Here is a 12,922-nt window from a genome sequence, read left to right on the forward strand (position 1 = left end):
ACAGTGGGACCTGTCCAAGGCTGAGCTGTTGATGAAGAATAGTGTAACTGCCTACAGAGATGGTATTCTCTATTCTAGCTCATGTCAGCACACCAGGCCTGGTTGGCTGGAGAGGAGAGGAGGAGAGGAGAGTTTTTATGGAAGTTGAATCAGTAAGGCTGGTCTGAATGGATCGTCACTTCATTCATCGGGTAAACTCTATAATTCACATCACTTCCTATCTCGCTCACCTTCATAGCAGGTATTTATATAGTAGTGGTTTTAATGATACCTCATCAGGATAGCAGGTATTGGTATGGGAGTGTTATTAATGTTACCTCATCAGGATAGCAGGAGTGTTAATAATGATACCTCATCAGGATAGCAGGTATTGGTATGGGAGTGTTATTAATGTTACCTCATCAGGATAGCAGGAGTGTTAATAATGATACCTCATCAGGATAGCAGGTATTGGTATGGGAGAGTTATTAATGTTACCTCATCAGGATAGCAGGAGTGTTAATAATGATACCTCATCAGGATAGCAGGTATTGGTATGGGAGAGTTATTAATGATACCTCATCAGGATAGCAGGTATTGGTATGGGAGTGTTAATAATGATACCTCATCAGGATAGCAGGTATTTGTATGGGAGTGTTATTAATGATACCTCATCAGGATAGCAGGTATTGGTATGGGAGTGTTAATAATGATACCTCATCAGGATAGCAGGTATTTGTATGGGAGTGTTATTAATGATACCTCATCAGGATAGCAGGTATTGGTATGGGAGTGTTAATAATGTTACCTCATCAGGATAGCAGGTATTGGTATGGGAGTGTTATTAATGATACCTCATCAGGATAGCAGGTATTGGTATGGGAGTGTTATTAATGTTACCTCATCAGCTCTACTTTCCGGCTACCCGGATAAAGCACTAAATAAACTTCAGTTAGTGCTAAATACGGCTGCTAGAATCCTGACTAGAACCAAACAATTTGATCATATTATTCCAGTGCTATCCTCCCTACACTGGCTTCCTGTCAAGGCAAGGGCTGATTTCAAGGTTTTACTGCTAACCTACAAAGCATTACATGGGCTTGCTCCTACCTATCTCTCTGATTTGGTCCTGCCGTACATACCTACACGTACGCTACGGTCACAAGACGCAGGCCTCCTAATTGTCCCTAGAATTTCTAAGCAAACAGCTGGAGGCAGGGCTTTCTCCTATAGAGCTCCATTTTTATGGAACGGTCTGCCTACCCATATCAGAGACGCAAACTCGGTTTCAACCTTTAAGTCTTTACTGAAGACTCATCTCTTCAGTGGGTCATATGATTGAGTGTAGTCTGGCCCAGGAGTGGGAAGGTGAATAGAAAGGCTCTGGAGCAACGAACCGCCCTTGCTGTCTCTGCTTGACCGGTTCCCCTCTTTCCACTGGGATTCTCTGCCTCTAACCCTATTACAGGGGCTGAGTCACTGGCTTACTGGGGCTCTTTCATACTGTCCCTGGGAGGGGTGCGTCACCTGAGTGGGTTGAGTCACTGATGTGATCATCCTGTCTGGGTTGGCACCCCCCCCTTGGGTTGTGCCGTGGCGGAGATCTTTGTGGGCTATACTCGGCCATGTCTCAGGATGGTAAGTTGGTGGTTGAAGATATATCTCTAGTGGTGTGGGGGCTGTGCTTTGGCAAAGTGGGTGGGGTTATATCCTTCCTGTTTGGCCCTGTCCGGGGGTGTCCTCAGATGGGGCCACAGTGTCTCCTGACCCCTCCTGTCTCAGCCTCCAGTATTTATGCTGCATTAGTTTATGTGTCGGGGGGCTAGGGTCAGTTTGTTATATCTGGAGTACGTCTCCTGTCCTATTCGCTGTCCTGTGTGAATTTAAGTGTGCTCTCTCTAATTCTCTCTTTCTCTCTTTCTTTCTCTCTCTCGGAGGACCTGAGCCCTAGGACCATGCCTCAGGACTACCTGACATGATGACTCCTTGCTGTCCCCAGTCCACGTGGCTGTGCTCCTGCTCCAGTTTCAACTGTTCTGCCTTATTATTATTGGACCATGCTGGTCATTTATGAACATTTGAACATCTTGGCCATGTTCTGTTATAATCTCCACCCGGCACAGCCAGAAGAGGACTGGCCACCCCACATAGCCTGGTTCCTCTCTAGGTTTCTTCCTCGGTTTTGGCCTTTCTAGGGAGTTTTTCCTAGCCAACGTGCTTCTACACCTGCATTGCTTGCTGTTTGGGGTTTTAGACTGGGTTTCTGTAGAGCACTTTGAGATATCAGCTGATGTACGAAGGGCTATATAAATACATTTGATTTGATTGGATTTGATATCAGGTATTGGTATGGGAGTGTTAATAATGATACCTCATCAGGATAGCAGGTATTGGTATGGGAGTGTTAATAATGATACCTCATCAGGATAGCAGGTATTGGTATGGGAGTGTTAATAATGATACCTCATCAGGATAGCGTCACATCTCTCCTCCTCTTTACCATTAGCAAGTGTGTGGAATGTCATTCACCTATTCATTTCAGCCAATGAACATGGCACACTAACACAGTTCCACCACGCTTCCTGGTTAAAGGGATCACTTCCCTTTTGGTCAACCAATGGGCATAAATCTGGGGGAGCATTTATGTCAACTCACCCCTTGTTGCAGCAACAGTCTTCCAACAACCTTCCACCCCCCCTCCAGCATAATAACCTGAAGCCCTGTTCTCCCAGCTGGGGGGGTCCATGCCAGCTGCCCAGCATAGGGCAACCTGTCATCAGTACCTGGCTCTGAGGAGCATTTCTCGGAGACGAGGCCTACCCCAAACTATTCATTAAAATTACATATTGTATTATGTTTCTGCTGTCAATCAGTTAAGCCTGTACTCCATTTAAATACTATTCATGGCCATGGCCATACACGCACACACAGATTGGAGCATTCAGCATTCAGACACAGTGAAACCCATCTCTGCACACACACTCCCAGTATTTGTAAAACAGACAACAGTAGCTGTGACAGTGGGAAAAATAACAGCTTGTATACAGGATGTCATATCGCACATAGAGATGCACATAGGAATGACATATTTGGTGTGATAAATAACAGCTTATACAGGATGTCATATCGCACATAGAGATGCACATAGGAATGACATATTTGGTGTGATAAATAACAGCATACTGGAATGTTCAGAGGTATGCCACCATTGTGATTTTGAGCAAATATACAATACTACATACCATACCAATAAATCCCTTTTAAATGAAAAAACATAACACTCATACTAGTCAGATGTCAACTTCTGGAACAAATGACACCCAGCACACCGACAGTGCCATGGCAACTGATGGTGTGTGTGCATTGTATGCATTGCCCCCTCAGGAGGGGATGAGTTGAAATGTCTCAAGGCAGAAAGAAAAACAACAACAAACTCACTGCCAAAGAATGAGCCTGCCAATCAAATGCCTGGAGATGGAAGAGCCTGCCAATCAAATGCCTGGAGATGGAAGAGCCTGCCAATCAAATGCCTGGAGATGGAAGAGCCTGCCAATCAAATGCCTGGAGATGGAAGAGCCTGCCAATCAAATGCCTGGAGGTGGAAGAGCCTGCCAATCAAATGCCTGGAGATGGAAGAGCCTGCCAATCAAATGCCTGGAGATGGAAGAGCCTGCCAATCAAATGCCTGGAGATGGAAGAGCCTGCTAATCAAATGCCTGGAGATGGAAGAGCCTGCCAATCAAATGCCTGGAGATGGAAGAGCCTGCTAATCAAATGCCTGGAGATGGAAAAGCCTGCCAATCAAATGCCTGGAGATGGAAGAGCCTGCTAATCAAATGCCTGGAGATGGAAAAGCCTGCTAATCAAATGCCTGGAGATGGTAGAGCCTGCTAATCAAATGCCTGGAGATGGTAGAGCCTGCCAATCAAATGCCTGGAGATGGAAGAGCCTGCCAATCAAACGCATGGAGATGGAAGAGCCTGCCAATCAAACACCTGGAGATGGAAAAGCCTGCCAATCAAACACCTGGAGATGGAAAAGCCTGCCAATCAAACGCCCGGAGATGGAAGAGCCTGCCAATCAAACGCATGGAGATGGAAGAGCCTGCCAATCAAATGCCTGGAGATGGAAGAGCCTGCTAATCAAATGCCTGGAGATGGAAAAGCCTGCCAATCAAATGCCTGGAGATGGAAGAGCCTGCTAATCAAATGCCTGGAGATGGAAAAGCCTGCTAATCAAATGCCTGGAGATGGTAGAGCCTGCTAATCAAATGCCTGGAGATGGTAGAGCCTGCCAATCAAATGCCTGGAGATGGAAGAGCCTGCCAATCAAACGCATGGAGATGGAAGAGCCTGCCAATCAAACACCTGGAGATGGAAAAGCCTGCCAATCAAACACCTGGAGATGGAAAAGCCTGCCAATCAAACGCCCGGAGATGGAAGAGCCTGCCAATCAAACGCATGGAGATGGAAGAGCCTGCCAATCAAACTCTTGGAGATGGAAGAGCCTGCCAATCAAACGCATGGAGATGGAAGAGCCTGCCAATCAAACTCTTGGAGATGGAAGAGCCTGCCAATCAAAAACCCAGAGATAGAAGAAGCTGTCAATCAAACGCCCGAAGATGAAAGAGCCTGCCAATCAAACGCTCGGAGATGGAAGAGCCTACCAATCAAATGCTCGGAGATGGAAGAGCCTGCCAATCAAATGCCTGGAGATGGTAGAGCCTGCCAATCAAATGCCTGGAGATGGTAGAGCCTGTCAATCAAACGCCCAGAGATAGAAGAGCCTGCCAATCAAATGCTCGGAGATGAAAGAGCCTGCCAATCAAACGCATGGAGATAGAAAAGCCTGCCAATCAAACGCCGGAGATAGAAGAGCCTGCCAATCAAACGCCGGAGATGGAAGAGCCTACCAATCAAATGCTCGGAGATGAAAGAGCCTGCCAATCAAATGCATGGAGATGGTAGAGCCTGCCAATCAAATGCCTGGAGATGGTAGAGCCTGTCAATCAAACGCCCAGAGATAGAAGAGCCTGCCAATCAAATGCTCGGAGATGAAAGAGCCTGCTAATCAAACGCATGGAGATAGAAAAGCCTGCCAATCAAACGCCGGAGATAGAAGAGCCTGCCAATCAAACGCCGGAGATGGAAGAGCCTACCAATCAAATGCTCTGAGATGAAAGAGCCTGCCAATCAAATGCATGGAGATGGAAGAGCCTGCCAATCAAACGCCTGGAGATGGAAGAGCCTGCCAATCAAACGCCTGGAGATGGAAGAGCCTGCCAATCAAACGCATGGAGATGGAAGAGCCTGCCAATCAAATGCCCGGAGATGGAAGAGCCTGCCAATCAAACGCATGGAGATGGAAGAGCCTGCCAATCAAACGCTGGAGATGGAAGGGCCTGTCAATCAAACGCCCAGAGATGGAAGAACCTGCCAATCAAACGCATGGTGATGGAAGAGCCTGCCAATCAAACGCCCGAAGATGCAAAATCGTACTGTTGCCAAGCTGCTATACTCAGTTATCTGAAAGGACTCTTGACATATTTTTTGTATGCATCCCAAATGGCACCCTATTCCCTACATAGTGCACTACTTTTGACCAGGGTGCACAGGGGTCTATGATAGAATGCATCCCAAATGGCACCCTATTCCCTACATAGTGCACTACTTTTGACCAGGGTGCACAGGGGTCTATGATAGAATGCATCCCAAATGGCACCCTATTCCCTACATAGTGCACTACTTTTAACCAGGGTGCACAGGGGTCTATGCTAGCATGCATCCCAAATGGCACCCTATTCCCTACATAGTGCACTACTTTTGACCAGGGTGCACAGGGGTCTTTGCTACTATGCATCCCAAATGGCACCCTATTCCCTACATAGTGCACTACTTTTGACCATGGTGCACAGGGGTCTATGCTAGGCAGTAGGGTACCATTTGACAGCCACAGAGGGCTAGAGAGGGTGGGGGGAGGAGGTCAATTTGTCACGGTGTTAAAACTCACGGACAGCTGTTAAAGAAGGGGAACACAGCTCCCTATTTCCTATAGACCACACTCCTTTAGACTGAGGGCCATCTTACAGCAGTATAGGTTGTTATTTGTTGCTGTATCTGTGGTGGTTAATGTAGTGTTGCTGTATCTGTGGTGGGTTAATGTAGTGTTGCTGTATCTGTGGTGGTTAATGTAGTGTTGCTGTATCTGTGGTGGGTTAATGTAGTGTTGCTGTATCTGTGGTGGGTTAATGTAGTGTTGCTGTATCTGTGGTGGGTTAATGTAGTGGTGCTGTATCTGTGGTGGGTTAATGTAGTGTTGCTGTATCTGTGGTGGGTTAATGTAGTGTGGCTGTATCTGTGGTGGGTTAATGTAGTGTTACTGTATCTGTGGTGGATTAATGTAGTGTTGCTGTATCTGTGGTGGGTTAATGGCTGTATCTGTAGTGGGTTAATGTAGTGTTATTGTATCTGTGGTGGTTAATGTAGTGTTGCTGTGTCTGTGGTGGTTAATGTAGTGTTGCTGTGTCTGTGGTGGTTAATGTAGTGTTGCTGTGTCTGTGGTGGTTAATGTAGTGTTGCTGTGTCTGTGGTGGTTAATGTAGTGTTGCTGTATCTGTGGTGGGTTAATGTAGTGTTGCTGTATCTGTGGTGGTTAATATAGTGTTGCTGTATCAGTGGTGGGTTAATGTAGTGTTGCTGTATCTGTGGTGGGTTAATGGCTGTATCTGTGGTGTACTAATATAGTGTTGCTGTATCTGTGGTGGTTAATATAGTGTTGCTGTATCTGTGGTGGATTAGTATAGTGTGACGAGGGAGGGAGGCTGCTGTGCATTGTCAGGATGGATCATGCCGAACAGGGCTGTTTGTGACCTAACACTTCCCTAGGATGTGGCCAATTACACTGATCTCTACCCTCACAAGTCATTAACTTAGAGATGGAGAGATGTTAAGAGAAGGGATAGAGAGAGAAAGAGAGACTGAGGGAGAAGGAGAGAGAGAGAGAGACAGAGAGAGACAGAGAGAGAGAGACAGAGAGAGAGAGAGGAGAGAGAGAGAGAGAGAGAGAGAGAGAGACAGAGAGACAGAGGGAGACAGAGACGGAGAGAGAGAGAGAGAGAGAGAGAGACAGAGAGAGATGGAGAGAGTAACCACAACATCTCATGCCTCAGTTTCTCTCCGTTCCACCTCTCTTCCGCCCCTCCACCCTTCTTTCCCCCCTCTCAGTCCCTCCATCCCTCTTTCTCCTTCCTCCACCCCTCCACCTTTCATTCACCCCCCTCACTCCCTCCATCCCCTCTTTCTCCCTCCTCCGTGCCTCCGTTCATCCCAGTGAGTCTGTTAGAATGCCTGAGCTCATCCCTAACCCCTAGTAACAAACCTCAGCTGCTCTCCTGCCATCTCACATCACACACACACACACACCAACACACTGCCATCTCACAACCCCATAATGTGGCCCATGATACCAACACCACATTAAACTTCACATAAAAGCAGGGGTCTATAAGCTAGCCTTGTGTTACTGTGTTGCCCTAAGGAAGGGCCTCTGAGGATACAGTACATTGATATGTATACCTGGAGACCATCATTACCACCACAGACCTTATACTGTAGTCTTTATACCTGGAGACCATCATTACCACCACAGACCTTATACTGTAGTCTTTATACCTAGAGACTATCATTACCACTACAGACCTTATACTGTAGTCTTTATACCTGGAGACTATCATTACCTCTACAACCCCTGACCTTATACTGTAGTCTTTATACCTGGAGACTATCATTACCACTACAACCCCTGACCTTATACTGTAGTCTTTATACCTGGAGACTATCATTACCACTACAACCCCTGACCTTATACTGTAGTCTTTATACCTGGAGACTATCATTACCACTACAACCCCTGACCTTATACTGTAGTCTTTATACCTGGAGACTATCATTACCACTACAACCCCTGACCTTATACTGTAGTCTTTATACCTGGAGACTATCATTACCACCACAGACCTTATACTGTAGTCTTTATACCTGGAGACCATCATTACCACCACAGACCTTATACTGTAGTCTTTATACCTAGAGACTATCATTACCACTACAGACCTTATACTGTAGTCTTTATACCTGGAGACTATCATTACCTCTACAACCCCTGACCTTATACTGTAGTCTTTATACCTGGAGACTATCATTACCACTACAACCCCTGACCTTATACTGTAGTCTTTATACCTGGAGACTATCATTACCACTACAACCCCTGACCTTATACTGTAGTCTTTATACCTGGAGACTATCATTACCACCACAGACCTTATACTGTAGTCTTTATACCTGGAGACCATCATTACCACCACAGACCTTATACTGTAGTCTTTATACCTGGAGACCATCATTACCACCACAGACCTTATACTGTAGTCTTTATACCTGGAGACTATCATTACCACTACAACCCCTGACCTTATACTGTAGTCTTTATACCTGGAGACTATCATTACCACTACTGACCTTATACTTTAGCCTCACAGTCCCACATGCTCAACTGTCTATTTGGGTTTGTGTAATGTTTGTGTAATTTGGTGTCAACCCCCAAGCGTGCACTTTGGGGATGCCGGTCTGGAGAAGGGAGGGAAGAGGGAGGGTTGTATAGAGGAGGGGAAGGGGGTCCGGCTGTCGTCTGCTCACCTTGGTCTGTCTCTCTTTATCTCTCTGACCCATGTCACATCTCCAGGGAGGTTGAGAATTAACAGCCCCCAGTCAGTAACACATCATAGGGCAACACAACAGAACCCAGTCTCCGCACTGACACAAGGGCTTGACTTGAATGTCAGGATTTCCATATTTCAGAATGTGCAATGAATGAATGAATGAATGAATGGATGAATGAATGAATGGATGGATGGATGAATGAATGAATGAATGGATGAATGAATGAATGGATGAATGAATGAATGAGTGAATGAATGAATGAGTGAGTGAATGAATGCCACAGAGGGAAATATAAAAGCCTTAACCGATGTTTGAAATGATCGTCTGTTGTTAAGACAGTGTTTTATCTCTTAACTGTAATTCATGTCTCCAGCACAATGTTTAATCAATCAGGGAAAGTTAACAAGATTATTCACATCAGATAATGTTTTGGGGTTCATGTCTATCATAGTAAATGACCATAGTTTTTTTTTGACATAATATTAGTGTTCTTTGACAGTACAAAGTGTGTCCTTCAAACATGTTCAGTGAGTAAAAGCAGTTCAGGGGACGATTGAGGGGAGGGTTGATGGCTGGTAGGCTGGTCATCTCTCTCTGACTCCTCCCTCTCTTGGTCATAGTATGGATATAGTTAGTATGCTTATTGGTCATAGTATGGATATAGTTAGTATGCTTATTGGTCATAGTATGGATATAGTTAGTATGCTTATTGGTCATAGTATGGATATAGATGATATAGTTAGTATGCGTATTGGTCATAGTATAGATATAGTTAGTATGCTTATTGGTCATAGTATGGATGTAGTTAGTATGCTTATTGGTCATAGTATGGATATAGTTAGTATGCTTATTGGTCATAGTATGGATATAGTTAGTATGCTTATTGGTCATAGTATGGATATAGTTAGTATGCTTATTGGTCATAGTATGGATATAGTTAGTATGCTTATTGGTCATAGTATGGATATAGTTAGTATGCTTATTGGTCATAGTATGGATATAGTTAGTATGCTAAAAGTTCCTGGATGTCGTACTACATTCGCCAAAATTCGAAGTATACAAGCAGTTGACACTATTTCCGTGCTTTTAGGGCCCATAATGCAATTCTTCAGAAAATGGGCGTAGCTTCACAACATTTTCAGATTTGAAGAAAATGGCGGAAAATATGCAGCTGAAGTCCGACACGAGTGGATACAAATTAATTGCTTTAACTAATTATGACAAATGTTAAGAACACGTTGAGCCATGTAATAAAAAAGTAATGACTTTTCAAATAAGTTATGTTACATGTTATGTTGGCTGACAATTTGTTCTGCTTCGCTAGCCTTACGAACCGAATAGCATATCATTACAACATTTGCCTGAATGTACCGGTATGTTAACTAGCTACCTAACGTTAGTTGGCTACTAATACATCAAACCTGCCAGTAAATTAACTATCTGCTATCTAACTAACTACCCAACGTTTATTGACTTGATTATTTATGTCATTCTTAGTTAACTGGTATAGTCGTTGTTCGTACTCAACGGACATTGATATTGAAATCGTAAGATGTATAGCTAGTCATTTGTTATGCTAACAAGCTAGCAAGAAGTTGCATAGCAACAGCATCAACTTCCGGTAGACAGGCAAAGCGCTAGTACACTCAACTAAAAGGACACAGTTTGTTTACAGTATACTAAAATTAACTAATAGTATATGCTGTCGTACGTAGTATACAGAATGTTAGTATGGGTATTGGAACACAGCTCTGGTCTTTTCCTTTCTCCCTCTGACTGACTCAAAGGTCAGATGCCTGCCGGCTCCTCTCTCTCTCTATCTCAGATGTAGGCCACCATACTGTCTGGGCCTAGGGGTACTGGGGTACTGGCTAACCTAAGTAGACTACTCCTAATGACAACTAACTGAAGATACATCACTATCTACTCGTAATGACAACTACCTGAAGATACATCACTATCTACTCCTAATGACAACTAGCTGAAGATACATCACTATCTACTCCTAATGACAACTACCTGAAGATACATCACTATCTACTCCTAATGACAACTACCTGAAGATACATCACTATCTACTCCTAATGACAACTACCTGAAGATATATCACTATCTACTCCTAATGACAACTACCTGAAGATACATCACTATCTACTCCTAATGACAACTACCTGAAGATACATCACTATCTACTCCTAATGACAACTACCTGAAGATACATCACTATCTACTCCTAATGACAACTACCTGAAGATATATCACTATCTACTCCTAATGACAACTACCTGAAGATACATCACTATCTACTCCTAATGACAACTACCTGAAGATATATCACTATCTACTCCTAATGACAACTAACTGAAGATACATCACTATCTACTCCTAATGACAACTACCTGAAGATACATCACTATCTACTCCTAATGACAACTACCTGAAGATACATCACTATCTACTCCTAATGACAACTACCTGAAGATACATCACTATCTACTCCTAATGACAACTACCTGAAGATACATCACTATCTACTCCTAATGACAACTACCTGAAGATACATCACTATCTACTCCTAATGACAACTACCTGAAGATACATCACTATCTACTCCTAATGACAACTACCTGAAGATACATCACTATCTACTCCTAATGACAACTACCTGAAGATACATCACTATCTACTCCTAATGACAACTACCTGAAGATACATCACTATCTACTCCTAATGACAACTACCTGAAGATACATCACTATCTACTCCTAATGACAACTAACTGAAGATACATCACTATCTACTCCTAATGACAACTAACTGAAGATACATCACTATCTACTCCTAATGACAACTACCTGAAGATACATCACTATCTACTCCTAATGACAACTAACTGAAGATACATCACTATCTACTCCTAATGACAACTAACTGAAGATACATCACTATCTACTCCTAATGACAACTAACTGAAGATACATCACTATCTACTCCTAATGACAACTACCTGAAGATATTTCACTATCTACTCCTAATGACAACTAACTGAAGATACATCACTATCTACTCCTAATGACAACTAACTGAAGATACATCACTATCTACTCCTAATGACAACTACCTGAAGATACATCACTATCTACTCCTAATGACAACTAACTGAAGATACATCACTATCTACTCCTAATGACAACTACCTGAAGATACATCACTATCTACTCCTAATGACAACTACCTGAAGATACATCACTATCTACTCCTAATGACAACTACCTGAAGATACATCACTATCTACTCCTAATGACAACTACCTGAAGATACATCACTATCTACTCCTAATGACAACTACCTGAAGATACATCACTATCTACTCCTAATGACAACTAACTGAAGATACATCACTATCTACTCCTAATGACAACTACCTGAAGATACATCACTATCTACTCCTAATGACAACTACTGAAGATACATCACTATCTACTCCTAATGACAACTAACTGAAGATACATCACTATCTACTCCTAATGACAACTACCTGAAGATACATCACTATCTACTCCTAATGACAACTACCTGAAGATACATCACTATCTACTCCTAATGACAACTACCTGAAGATACATCACTATCTACTCCTAATGACAACTACCTGAAGATACATCACTATCTACTCCTAATGACAACTAACTGAAGATACATCACTATCTACTCCTAATGACAACTAACTGAAGATACATCACTATCTACTCCTAATGACAACTACCTGAAGATACATCACTATCTACTCCTAATGACAACTACCTGAAGATACATCACTATCTACTCCTAATGACAACTACCTGAAGATACATCACTATCTACTCCTAATGACAACTACCTGAAGATACATCACTATCTACTCCTAATGACAACTACCTGAAGACACATCACTATCTACTCCTAATGACAACTACCTGAAGACACATCACTATCTACTCCTAATGACAACTACCTGAAGACACATCACTATCTACTCCTAATGACAACTACCTGAAGACACATCACTATCTACTCCTAATGACAACTACCTGAAGACACATCACTATCTACTCCTAATGACAACTACCTGAAGACACATCACTATCTACTCCTAATGACAACTACCTGAAGACACATCACTATCTACTCCTAATGACAACTACCTGAAGATACATCACTATCTACTCCTAATGACAACTAAC

The 12,922-nt window shown here is 43.2% G+C and overlaps 1 protein-coding gene across 20 annotated transcripts in view; it reads right to left on the reverse strand.

Moving 5' to 3' along the window:
• nrcama (neuronal cell adhesion molecule a) overlaps nucleotides 1-12,922 on the reverse strand; it is a 124,922-nt gene that overhangs the window by 47,461 nt on the left and 64,539 nt on the right. The gene's annotated exons all lie outside the window — the stretch shown is intronic.

This window comes from Oncorhynchus kisutch, unplaced genomic scaffold (assembly GCF_002021735.2).
Source record: "Oncorhynchus kisutch isolate 150728-3 unplaced genomic scaffold, Okis_V2 Okis09a-Okis19a_hom, whole genome shotgun sequence".
Classification (NCBI taxonomy): Eukaryota; Metazoa; Chordata; class Actinopteri; order Salmoniformes; family Salmonidae; genus Oncorhynchus; species Oncorhynchus kisutch.